Here is an 11,363-nt window from a genome sequence, read left to right as displayed (position 1 = left end):
GGTAGAAGCTGGGACCTCACGAACAATCCTTTGAGTAACTAAGAAAACGGAGCAGTGAGCTGGAAACTCAGGCCGTAAGAGATTAACCCTCTCTTGGGACAGTCCTGTGGGGAAGTGCTATTTTGGAAGAGATTGTGGATTTCAGACAAGGGAATGTGATGAAATAGATGATGGGAGGACTATTTCTAGAAAAGAAATGTCATTCTCCAAGGGTAGGAGGTGAAGTGGGGAGAGTTTGCTCATGTATGATAACAGGTTCCCTGGTTTACAGCAGAGAAAAGGGGTAAAGAGACTCATCACAGAAGAAATGACAGTTCAGGGAAAAGAGCGAAGGACTAGAATTGTGCCAAAGGGCAAGTATAGCCAGTAGTGAACAAGCACAACTAGAGGTTGGGAGATGGCTGGAGAAGAGATAGGAGAAAAATAGTCTGGCCAAAATGTGTTCATGGTGAAAATTGAAAGAGTGAGTGGTTTCCATTTAACTGAAATATTCAGGTGCCAAATGTTGGAGAGGCAGCGAGAGTGATGGTATCACTTGGTAAGACTAAAGTACGATAGCCTTGGACATGGAAGGTTACCTCAAAATATTTGAAGAGGGAGAAAAAGATTGGCTAATGACTATAGTGACATTACAGTGAGCTATAGAAGTTTGACCTTCCTGTAATTCCAAGTCACCAGAGAAAGAACTAGCCAATAGTGACTTTAGAATTCTTTAAAATCATCTTTCACATTCATTAGTGTTTTAAATATTTTAGGTTTAGGTGACCTTCTGATGCTTATTCTCTAAAAATGTCCTTTGTCCCCAAAATAGTCAGTTGGTACTATATCCTATCATATGTGACATCAGTAAATCTGACTGCATGATAAAACGATTGCTATACATTCTTTTTTACTTTTCACCTCACACAGTATGTAATCCTATATAGAAGTAGTTTGATACAAGTACAAAAGAAAATTTATTTTGAGCAACATTATTTCCACATTTTATTTGCCTCTGTAAAACATCAAAGGAGGAATTTTTCATCATGGCTTCAATTTTTCTGTGTGGGTTGTTTCTATGTTTGCCCCTAAGGCTCTTTAAAGGTTTTTTTTTTTTTTTTCTCTCCTCTGCTAATCTTTTGAAATTCTGTGATTTCTGTCACCTAACCCATGTCTACATGACAGCAAACAAATGTTTCAGCAGGAATAATTGGTTCCTAGAGGAATATAGCACCTGATTTCCAAACAGAATCATTAAAACAGTTCTTTGCATTTGGAGGAATTGAAGGGGATATTTCTGAACCAAATATTTTTATAACATTTCAATAGTCAAAAATATTATACACTCTTACCATGAAGCCAAAACAATTGCATACAGAATTGTGAGCTCTCTGGATCTGCCTACTCTACCTCTCCTACCAACATGATCTCTAGAACTTCTCTGGAAACACCTACCCTTCTCTCTCCCACTCCACATCTTCCTTTAAGATTCCCAGTACTAAACTCTGCCTCAGAGCCTGAATTAATATTTTAAATTTAGTTAGTAGAACAAATAGCATGAATTCTTCGTTATTTTGACAGGATTGAAATTGCTCGGTGATTCATTAATCAACTTATCAAATATGGAGTGGGATATGAATATACTAATTGAAAGTCAAGAAATAGAGCTTAATTGTTTAATGTCAAAAGCTCAGGGACAGATTTCAGGTAATTGCTAGGAAGCCTATTCACGTGAGTTTTAAAATATAAGCACTTGATCTAGGTTAAACTAAAGAAACTTTCTAATTATTTGGAAAGGGCTTCTCGGGCACACACTTCAATTTGGATTAAATAGGTAACTTAAATAAAATGACATGCCTGATTGTGAATAAAATTTTAATTGAAGTCTGGTACAAAAGTGAAAAAAATTACATGTATGCAAAAAAGAAAAGACATTTCTCTGTTAAAAGCAAATTATATTCTCAAAAGAAAACAGTGCCTATTCCTAATTTGAGGACATAATTTGTTTTTAATATATACTTTAGAGCAACTATTTATTGTTATATCAGTAGCACATATAAAGATGATAATGTCTCTAAACTTTAAAACTGAACAGAAGAATTTAAACATTCTTGTCTGAGGCCTTAATTTCTATTGAAACACATAAAAATGGCCTGCAGGATTTTACATACTTTGCTTTTTTTTTCCCCCTTCAGTCATAAGTCTAGGAAATGAAAGTCCTTGAGAACTTTGAAGGTTAGGGAAGTAGTTTTAAAATACAAAATCCTAAATGGCTTCAACAGTCACTTATACTGAGAATAACTTCCATAAAGTTCTGATATATTTCTGACCATCAAGTTTCACATTTCAACCAGCCTTATATGCCTTTCCACTAGGATGTCTTGCCAGCACATTGATTTTAACAGGTCCCAAAATGAACTTGTAACACAGCTCCTCATCCAAACCTGGCCCTCTACTCTCATTTTTTTTTTTTTTTTTTTTTTTTTTTTTTACCGTATTTCTGCAAATTGTACCACCTCCTAGGTATTGAGACTCAAAACCTTGGCATCATTTGTGTGAATGTATGTTTGTTTCATTTTTAACAGACTTTTTAAAAATTAATTTTTATTGGAGTATAGTTGATTTACAATATTGTGTTAGTTTCTGCTGTATAGCAAAGTGAATCAATTGTACATATATCCACTCCCTTTTAGATTCTTTTCCCATATATAGGTCATTACAGAGTATTGAGTAGAGTTCCCTGTGCTATACAGTAGGTTCTTATTAGTTATCTATTATATATATATAATAGTGTGTATATGTCTATCCCAATCTCCCAATTTATCCTTCCCCCCCACCTTGGTAACCATAAGTTTGTTTTCCACACCTGTGACTCTATTTCTGTTTTGTAAATACGTTCATTTGTACCATTTTTTTTAGATTCCAGATATTAGTGATACCATATAATATTTGTGTTTCTGTGTCTGACTTACTTCACTCAGTGTGACAATCTCTAGGTTCATCTGTGTTGCTACAAATGGCATTATTTCATTCTTTTTTATGGCTGAGTAATATTCCATTGTATATATGTAGCACATCTTCTTTATCCATTCCTCTGTCGATGGACATTTAGGTTGCTTCCATGTCTTGGCTATTGTAAATAGTGCTGCAATGAACACTGGGGTTCATGTATCTTTTCAAATTATGGTTTTCTTTGCATATATGCCCAGGAGTGGGATTGCTGGATCATCTGGTAGCTCTATTTTTAGTCTTTTAAAGAACTTCCATACTGTTCTCCATAGTGGCTGTACCAATTGACATTCCTACCAATAGTGTAGGAGGGTTCCCTTTTCTCCACACCCTCTTCAGCATTTATTGTTTGTAGATTTTTTGATGATGGCCATTCTGACCAGTGTGAGGTGATACCTCATTATAGTTTTGAGTTGCATTTCTCTAATAATTAGTGATGTTGAGCATTTTTTCATGTGCCTCTTGGCCATCTGTATGTCGTCTTTGGAGAAATGTCTATTTAGATCTTCTGCCCATTTTTTGATTGGGGTGTTTGTTTTTTTTGATATTGAGCTGCATGAGCTGTTTGTGTATTTTGGAGATTAATCCCTTGTCAGTCACTTTGTTTGCAAATAAATATTTCCTCCCATTCTATGGGTTGTCTTTTCTTTTTACCAACTGAAGAATAAAAACCATATGATCATCTCAATAGATGCAGAAAAAGCTTTTGACAAAATTCAACACCCATTTATGGTAAAAACCTCTCCAGAAAGTGGGCATAGAGGGACCCTACCTCAACATAATAAAGGCCATATACAACAAACCCACAGCAAACATCATTCTCAATGGTGAAAAACTGAAAGCATTTCCTCTAAGATCAGGAACAAGACAAGGAAGGATGTCCACTCTCACCACTTTTATTCAACATAGTTTTGGAAGTCCTAGCCATGGCAATCAGAGAAGCAAAAAGAAATAAAAGGAATCCAACTTGGAAAAGCAGAAGTACAACTGTCACTGTTTGCAGATGACATGATTCTATATATATAAAATCCTAAAGATGCTACCAGAAAATTACTAGAGCTCATCGGTGAATTGGGTAAAGTTGCAGGATACGAAGTTAATACACAGAAATCTCTTGCATTCCTATACACTAACAACAAAAGATCAGAAAGAGAAATTAAGGAAAACACTCCCATTTACCATCACATCAAAAAGAATAAAATACCTAGGAATAAACCTACCTAAGGAGGCAAAAGACCTGTACTCAGAAAACTATAAGATACTGGTGAAAGAAATCAAAGATGACATAAACAGATGGAGAGATATACCATGTTGTTGGACTGGAAGAATCGATATTATAAAAATGACTATACTACCCAAGTAACCTACAGATTCAAAACAATCCCTACCAAATTACCAATAGCATTTTTCACAGAATTAGAACAAAAAATTTTACAATCTGTATGGAAACACAAAAGATCATGAATAACCAAAGCAATCTTGAGAAAAATAGAGCTGGCAGAATTGGGCTCCCTGACTTCAGACTACACTACAAAGCTACAGTAATCAAAACAGTGTGGTACTGGCACAAAGACAGAAATATAGATCAGTGGAACAGGAGAGAAAGTCCAGAGATAAACTCAAACACCTGTGGCCACCTAATCTGTGACAAAGGAGGCAAGAATGGACAATGGAAAAAAGACAGCCTCTTCAATAAGTGGTGCTGGGAAAACTGGACAGCTACATATAAAAATGAAATTAGAACATTCTCTAACACCATACACAAAAATAAACTTAAAATGGATTAAAGACCTAAATGTAAAACTGGATACTATTCAACTCTTAGAGGAAAACATAGGCAGAACACTCTCTGACATAAATTGCAGCAAGATCTTTTTTGATCCACCTCCCAGAGTAATGAAAATAAAGACAAAAATAAACAAATGGGGCCTAATTAAAGCTAAAAGCTTTTGCGTAGCAAAGGAAACCATAAACAAAATGAATAAACTTTATTTTTTAAACAGCAATATTGATCAGAAGGTACAGAGGTTTCCCATTTTCCTTCTGTCACCACACATGCATAGCCAAACCCATTATCAACATCTCCCACCAGAGAGGTACATTTGTTATAACTGATGAACCTGCATTGACACATCATTATCATGCAGTGTCTATAGTTTATATTATGGTTCACTCTTGGTTGTATATAGTAGGGATTTGAACAAATTTATAATGATGTGTATCCACCATCATAGTATCATACAGAGTAGTTTCACTGCTCGAAAATCCTCTGTGTTATGTCTATTCATCCCTCCATGCCTTGGCAACTGCTGATTTTTTTTTTTTCCACTGTCTCCACAGTTTTTCCCTTTCATGTATGTTATATGGTTGTAATCTTTCAATATATAGCCTTTACAAATTGGCTTCTTTCACTTAGTAATATGCATTTAAGTTTTCTCTGTGTCTTTTAATGGCTTGATAGCTCATTTTGTTTTAGTGCTGAATAATATTCCATGGTCTAGATGTACCACAGTTTTTCCTTTCACCTACTGAAGGTTGCTCCCAAGTTTTGACAATTATGGATAAAGCTGCTATAAACATATGTGTGCAGGTTTTTGTTTGGACATAAGTTTTCACTTCCTTTGGTTAAATACCAGGAAGCCCAACTGCTGGATCATAGGCATCATTTTCATAATTTAGTTTGTTGTTGAATGTTGAGTGAAAAAAGATGTAGATGATTCTATGCATGTTTATTTAAATGTACATTAGAGATATCAAATATTACAGATATAGATACATGAATTACATACATCAAACTCATGATAATTACTACTAGGAGGGGAGTGCAATGCAAACTTTAGTTTTATGTTATGCTTTAGGAAGATAAAAAATAAAAGATCAGTTCTAATGTGTTTTATATCTTTCTATTTTTTAATATAATTTTCCCAAAGCTAAAGAGTTATATATATATAAGTATATATGTATATATATATATATATACACACACATATACATATGTATATATATGTAAGACAACAGTGTCAAAGGATAAAAAACAGAAAAGGGAATGGAAGAATGGGAAAAGCTAGTTAATCCAGGACAGAGTTAGTATGCAAGGTATATAGCAAAAGGCCCTGTACAAATATAAACCATACAGTTGCCAAGTTCCTTCTCTGTTTGATCTTTACGGGTTGTCACCATTTCCACTTCCCCTATCCTGCTTTCCAACCTTATTTGTTATCTGGACAGTGGCACAAATGCTTCCAATAGATCACACTGTTTATAGATTCTCTTCAATCCATTTCAAGTTTTACATGATGCTGGATTATACTATTTTATATATTTTACAAGCCTAGATTACAAAAGGAATGAATATCTTACTTTTATCTAAATACTCAAGGCCTATGATGATCTGGCACATGCCCTCCTTAAATCCTTTTGTTTCTCCCACCTCTGTCCTTTTCAAAACTACTGCACATTGTTACCCAGATCCATCCTATGTTTTCTATTTTCTCTCTTGTTAGCTATCTACTGTCCTCCATCATGAATGCCTTGTCCTGTGTCTCTGTATCAAGAGAATCTATCCATCTTTTACATTTTAAAGTTTAAAGTTCAATTCCGTTGCCACCTCATCTTTAGAATCTTTCTCAATTTCAAGTAATAGAAGTAAAACCTCCCTTCTGCTTTTATATAAAAATTCATCTGTAAGTTTAGTGCTTATCAGTGTCTGCTTCATAATGTAATTGTTAATATATGTAACTTACCTTTATTTTCTAGCATGTGAGTTCTTGGAGGATGGTTTTTGTATGGATATATACAATTTACCCTCTCTATTGGAAGGTGTGGAACCCAGGGATGCTGAGGGCCAACTGTACCACACAATTTTACATAAGGGACTTGAGCATCCGCGGAGTTTGCTATCCATTGTGAGTCCTGGAACCAATCCCCTGCAGATACTGAGGGACAGCTGGACTTACATATCACCCACAATGCATAGTACAGTCTGTTGTATTTTTTTTCTTTCATAATGAGATTTTATTCGTTGTTTTGAGGATCAGTACACAGACATTTCAATTTGTACACAATTCTTAACATACATACCAAAAACCTAAAAAATCATGTAGTTGTGATTCTTTTCTGAAGTTATTCCAGTGACTTTCCAGCTTAAAATTTGGAGGCAAATTTTCCCTAACAGGATATCAAGTACTAATATCTTCAGATATTGATATGCTGTTACATCATAAGTCCCACTAATTCACAATTTAATATCATAGACACTACATACTCAAATCGTCAATCGTTCACAACACATTAACAAAGTTACTAGAAGAACTGGACTACCACGGCCAAAGATGTTACAGAGTGCACGAAATTCTGACAAGGAGAGCCAAGATCAAGGAGTGAGTGGTTTGCTTTAGGATACAATTCTACCAAAAACAACATGGGAAGAGAAGTAATTTAAAATGTTCAAGACATTAAATGCACAAATGACTCCAAACTGCCATTTTAGTATGCTTTGTATTATAGGATATAAAAGCTACCCCCCCATCTATGGAATCTTAAACTGACACCCAAGACAATCAAAGCCTCCCGTATTCAATATCCCACTATTTTCTGTTTGTACCAAAAAATAAACAACTAGCAAATGATTTCACCTCTTAAAAAAAAACATTTACACTTAAAAAATGGGATGAGGTGGGAATCCCTCCTTTTTAAAAATGTTTCTAGAGCTACTAAGAAACTTGCATTTACAAAATAGTTTATAAAAATATTCCTCTGGATTGTACAAGAAGGGAGACAGGGACCACTGATAGGACCGGGTGTGTGGTATTAATCAGACTTGGCTTCTTTCTCTCCTGCTTCATCAGAGGCGGGGCTCTCCTCGTTTTTAGTTTCTCCGTTTTCTGCAGGTAGGTCTTAAGTCTGTTGGTTAGTCACTTCGGCCTGTTTTCCCTTTGCTCCCCTTTTCCCTTTTGTTTGCACTTTTTTGTCTGAAGATTTATGCTTTCCTGCCGCCTTGTTTGGCTTCTTTTCCACTTTTGCGGGAGCCGGTTGAGCGGGCAACCTCGCGGATCTCCTCTTGGGCTCCTCGTTCACGGCGCCCTCGGCAGAGCTGACCTTGCTCTTGAGCATCCTGGTGGCCGCGGCGCACCGAGAGCCTTCGCGAGGCTGGGCTGCTTGGCCGCTGCGGCTCCTCCCGCCGCCCGAGCTGCTGGGACCCGCCACGCTGTACTTATTAAGTGATCAAACATATGTTCATTACCCATAGCTTTCAGGAAATATTTCAGGATTTAGACAAATGTCATGCTTTCCATAATGCCTGACAATCCAAGCAACATATTGAGTTCTGATCCCCAACAAAGTCCATTGACAGCCTTTCACATAGTGGAACTTTTGTACCCTTTTCTGCTCGTCAGTGTCGGTAAAGCCCTTCCTTGCCAATGACTAGAAATATATCAGTGACCGTGAAACTGAAAAAAGAAAGTGGGAAACTATCAACCCTTTTCTCCCAAGAGGCTTTTTGACCACCATGCACATTTGCCCATAGGGTCCCTAAAGACCATGAGTTGTGTGGTATGGTGCGACTTTCACCAAGCCAAAAAGCCCTACCTAGTTACATGTGGTTTTAGATTGTAGACACGTTGTTTCCCCAGTAATTATGATGATCCTGTCATCTTCTCCGGTTTCCTTTGTAATTAAAAAAAAAAATTCAAAACAGCCATTGGAAATTAGACTTTTAGTCTGTGAACAGAGAGCACTGAGACTACCCACCTGTCCTCTGTTATCCTTCCCACATGTATATATAAGGTTATTTAAAAAGAATAATTTTGTTTAACTCATGTTCACCATCTGAGACATAAAACAACACTCAAGTCACTTCTCCGCTAGAATAGTTAGTAATGCATCCACTAACACAAATGTTTTTTTTTTTATTTTTGTAAGGCACTACTCTGTGTGTCTCACAACAGCATGAATTAGGTAGGAGAGCAATGACATTGACAAATGGGGAAGATCACAAAAAGAGAGTTTAACTGACTTACCTCTGTTTATTAGTTGTAGCAAGGTTAAGAGAAAATACTGCCTTGCATTTTAATAACAATTATAGCGTCTGCTCAGTCTTTTGCTCTATTTTCTTTTTGATATGTTGTCTTGTCACTAGAATATAATCTCCTTAAGAGCAGAGATCATTTTTATCTTTCCCAAAGCGCTATGCACGTTGGATAATTCATTAATTTATTATATTAAGCATAATAAATATATTAAGCATGTATATTTCTCCCGTATTATCTTCAATTGACTAGGGAAGATAAGTGCTTCTTTGGCAGCTAATACAGAAATCTAGTATCCATGTCCTGACGTTATGTCAAAAATATCGCAAGGATTTATTTAAAAGGCTTGTATAGTTATTTTTGTTTGTTCACAAGTAAAAACATGTAAAGTTATGTGTATAAATCTATACAATATAAATAGAAAATCACCTTTACACCAAGTTATGTTTTTGGTTCACATAAGATAGTCGTTTTGTCTCTATGTAAAAATATATATTTCTACATTAAATTTGAATCACAATCTGTGTATCATTTTGCAACCTACCTTTTTTTTTTTAACATCTTTATTGGAGTATAATTGCTTTACAATGGTGTGTTAGTTTCTGCTTTATAACAAAGTGAATCAGTTATACATATACATATGTTCCCATATCTCTTCCCTCTTGCGTCTCCCTCCCTCCCACCATCACTATCCCACCCCTCTAGGTGGTCACAAAGCACTGAGCTGATCTCCCTGTGCTATGCGGCTGCTTCCCACTAGCTATCTATTTTACGTTTGGTAGTGTATATATGTCCATGCCACTCTCTCACTTTGTCACAGCTTACCCTTCCCCCCTCCCATATCCTCAAGTCCATTCTCTAGTAGGTCTGTGTCTTTATTCCCATCTTGCCCCTAGGTTCTTCATGAACTTTTTTTTTTCTTTTCTTAGATTCCATATATATGTGTTAGCATACAGTATTTGTTTTTCTGTTTCTGACTTACTTCACTCTGTATGACAGTCTCTAGGTTGATTCACCTCACTACAAATAACTCAATTTCGTTTCTTTTTATAGCTGAGTCATATTCCATTGTATATATGGGTGACATCTTCTTTATCCATTCATCTGTTGATGGACAGTTAGGTTGCTTCCATGTCCTGGCTATTGCAAATAGAGCTGCAATGAACATTGTGGTACATAACTATTTTTAAATTATGGTTTTCTCAGGGTATATGCCTAGTAGTGGGATTGTTGGGTCATATGGTAGTTCTATTTTTAGTTTTTTGAGGAACCTCCATACTGTTCTCCGTAGTGGCTGTATCAATCTACATTCCCACCAACAGTGCAAGAGGGTTCCCTTTTCTCCACACCCTCTCCAGCATTTATTGTTTGTAGATTTTTTGATGATGGCCATTCTGAGTGGTGTGAGGTGATACCTCACTGTAGTTTTGATTTGCATTTCTCTAATGAGTAGTGATGTTGAGCATTCTTTCATGTGTTTGTTGGCAATCTGTATATGTTCTTTGGAGAAATGTCTATTTAGGTCTTCTGCCCATTTTTGGATTGGGTTCTTTGTTTTTTTGATATTGAGCTGCATGAGCTGCTTGTAAATTTTGGAGATTAATCCTTTGTCAGTTGCTTCATTTGCAAATATTTTCTCCCATTCTGAGGGCTGTCTTTTCATCTTGTTTATGGTTTCCTTTGCTGTGCAAAAGCTTTTAAGTTTCATTAGGTCCCATTTGTTTATTTTTGTTTTTATTTCCATTTCTCTAGGAGGTGGGTCAAAAAGGATCTTGCTGTGATTTATGTCATAGAGTGTTCTGCCTATGTTTTCCTCTAAGAGTTTGATAGTGTCTGGCCTTACACTTAGGTCTTTAATCCATTTTGAGTTTATTTTTGTGTATGGTGTTAGGGAGTGTTCTAATTTCATACTTTTACATGTACCTGTCCAGTTTTCCCAGCACCACTTATTGAAGAGGTTGTCTTTTCTCCACTGTATATTCTTGCCTCCTTTATCAAAGATAAGGTGACCATGTGTGCGTGGGTTTATCTCTGGGCTTTCTCTCCTGTTCCATTGATCTATATTTCTGTTTTTGTGCCAGTACCATACTGTCTTGATTACTGTAGCTTTGTAATATAGTATGGAGTCCTGGAGCCTGATTCCTCCAGCTCCATTTTTCGTTCTCAAGATTGCTTTGGCTATTCGGGGTCTTTTGTGTTTCCATACAAATTGTGAAATTTTTTGTTCTAGTTCTGTGAAAAATGCCAGTGGTAGTTTGATAGGGATTGCATTGAATCTGTAGATTGCTTTGGGTAGTAGAGTCATTTTCACAATGTTGATTCCTCCAATCCAAGAACATGGTATAT

The 11,363-nt window shown here is 36.1% G+C and overlaps 1 pseudogene across 1 annotated transcript; it reads right to left on the bottom strand.

Moving 5' to 3' along the window:
• Positions 1-1,105: 1,105 nt before the first annotated feature.
• On the bottom strand, positions 1,106-8,105 carry LOC309622503 (non-histone chromosomal protein HMG-14 pseudogene; annotated as a pseudogene). Its single transcript has one exon. The product of its transcript is annotated as a non-histone chromosomal protein HMG-14 pseudogene (transcript).
• Positions 8,106-11,363: the final 3,258 nt, after the last annotated feature.

Source organism: Balaenoptera borealis, assembly GCF_965194805.1.
Source record: "Balaenoptera borealis genome assembly, chromosome: 2".
Lineage (NCBI taxonomy): Eukaryota > Metazoa > Chordata > Mammalia > Artiodactyla > Balaenopteridae > Balaenoptera > Balaenoptera borealis.
This window is presented reverse-complemented; position numbering and strand designations above follow the sequence as displayed.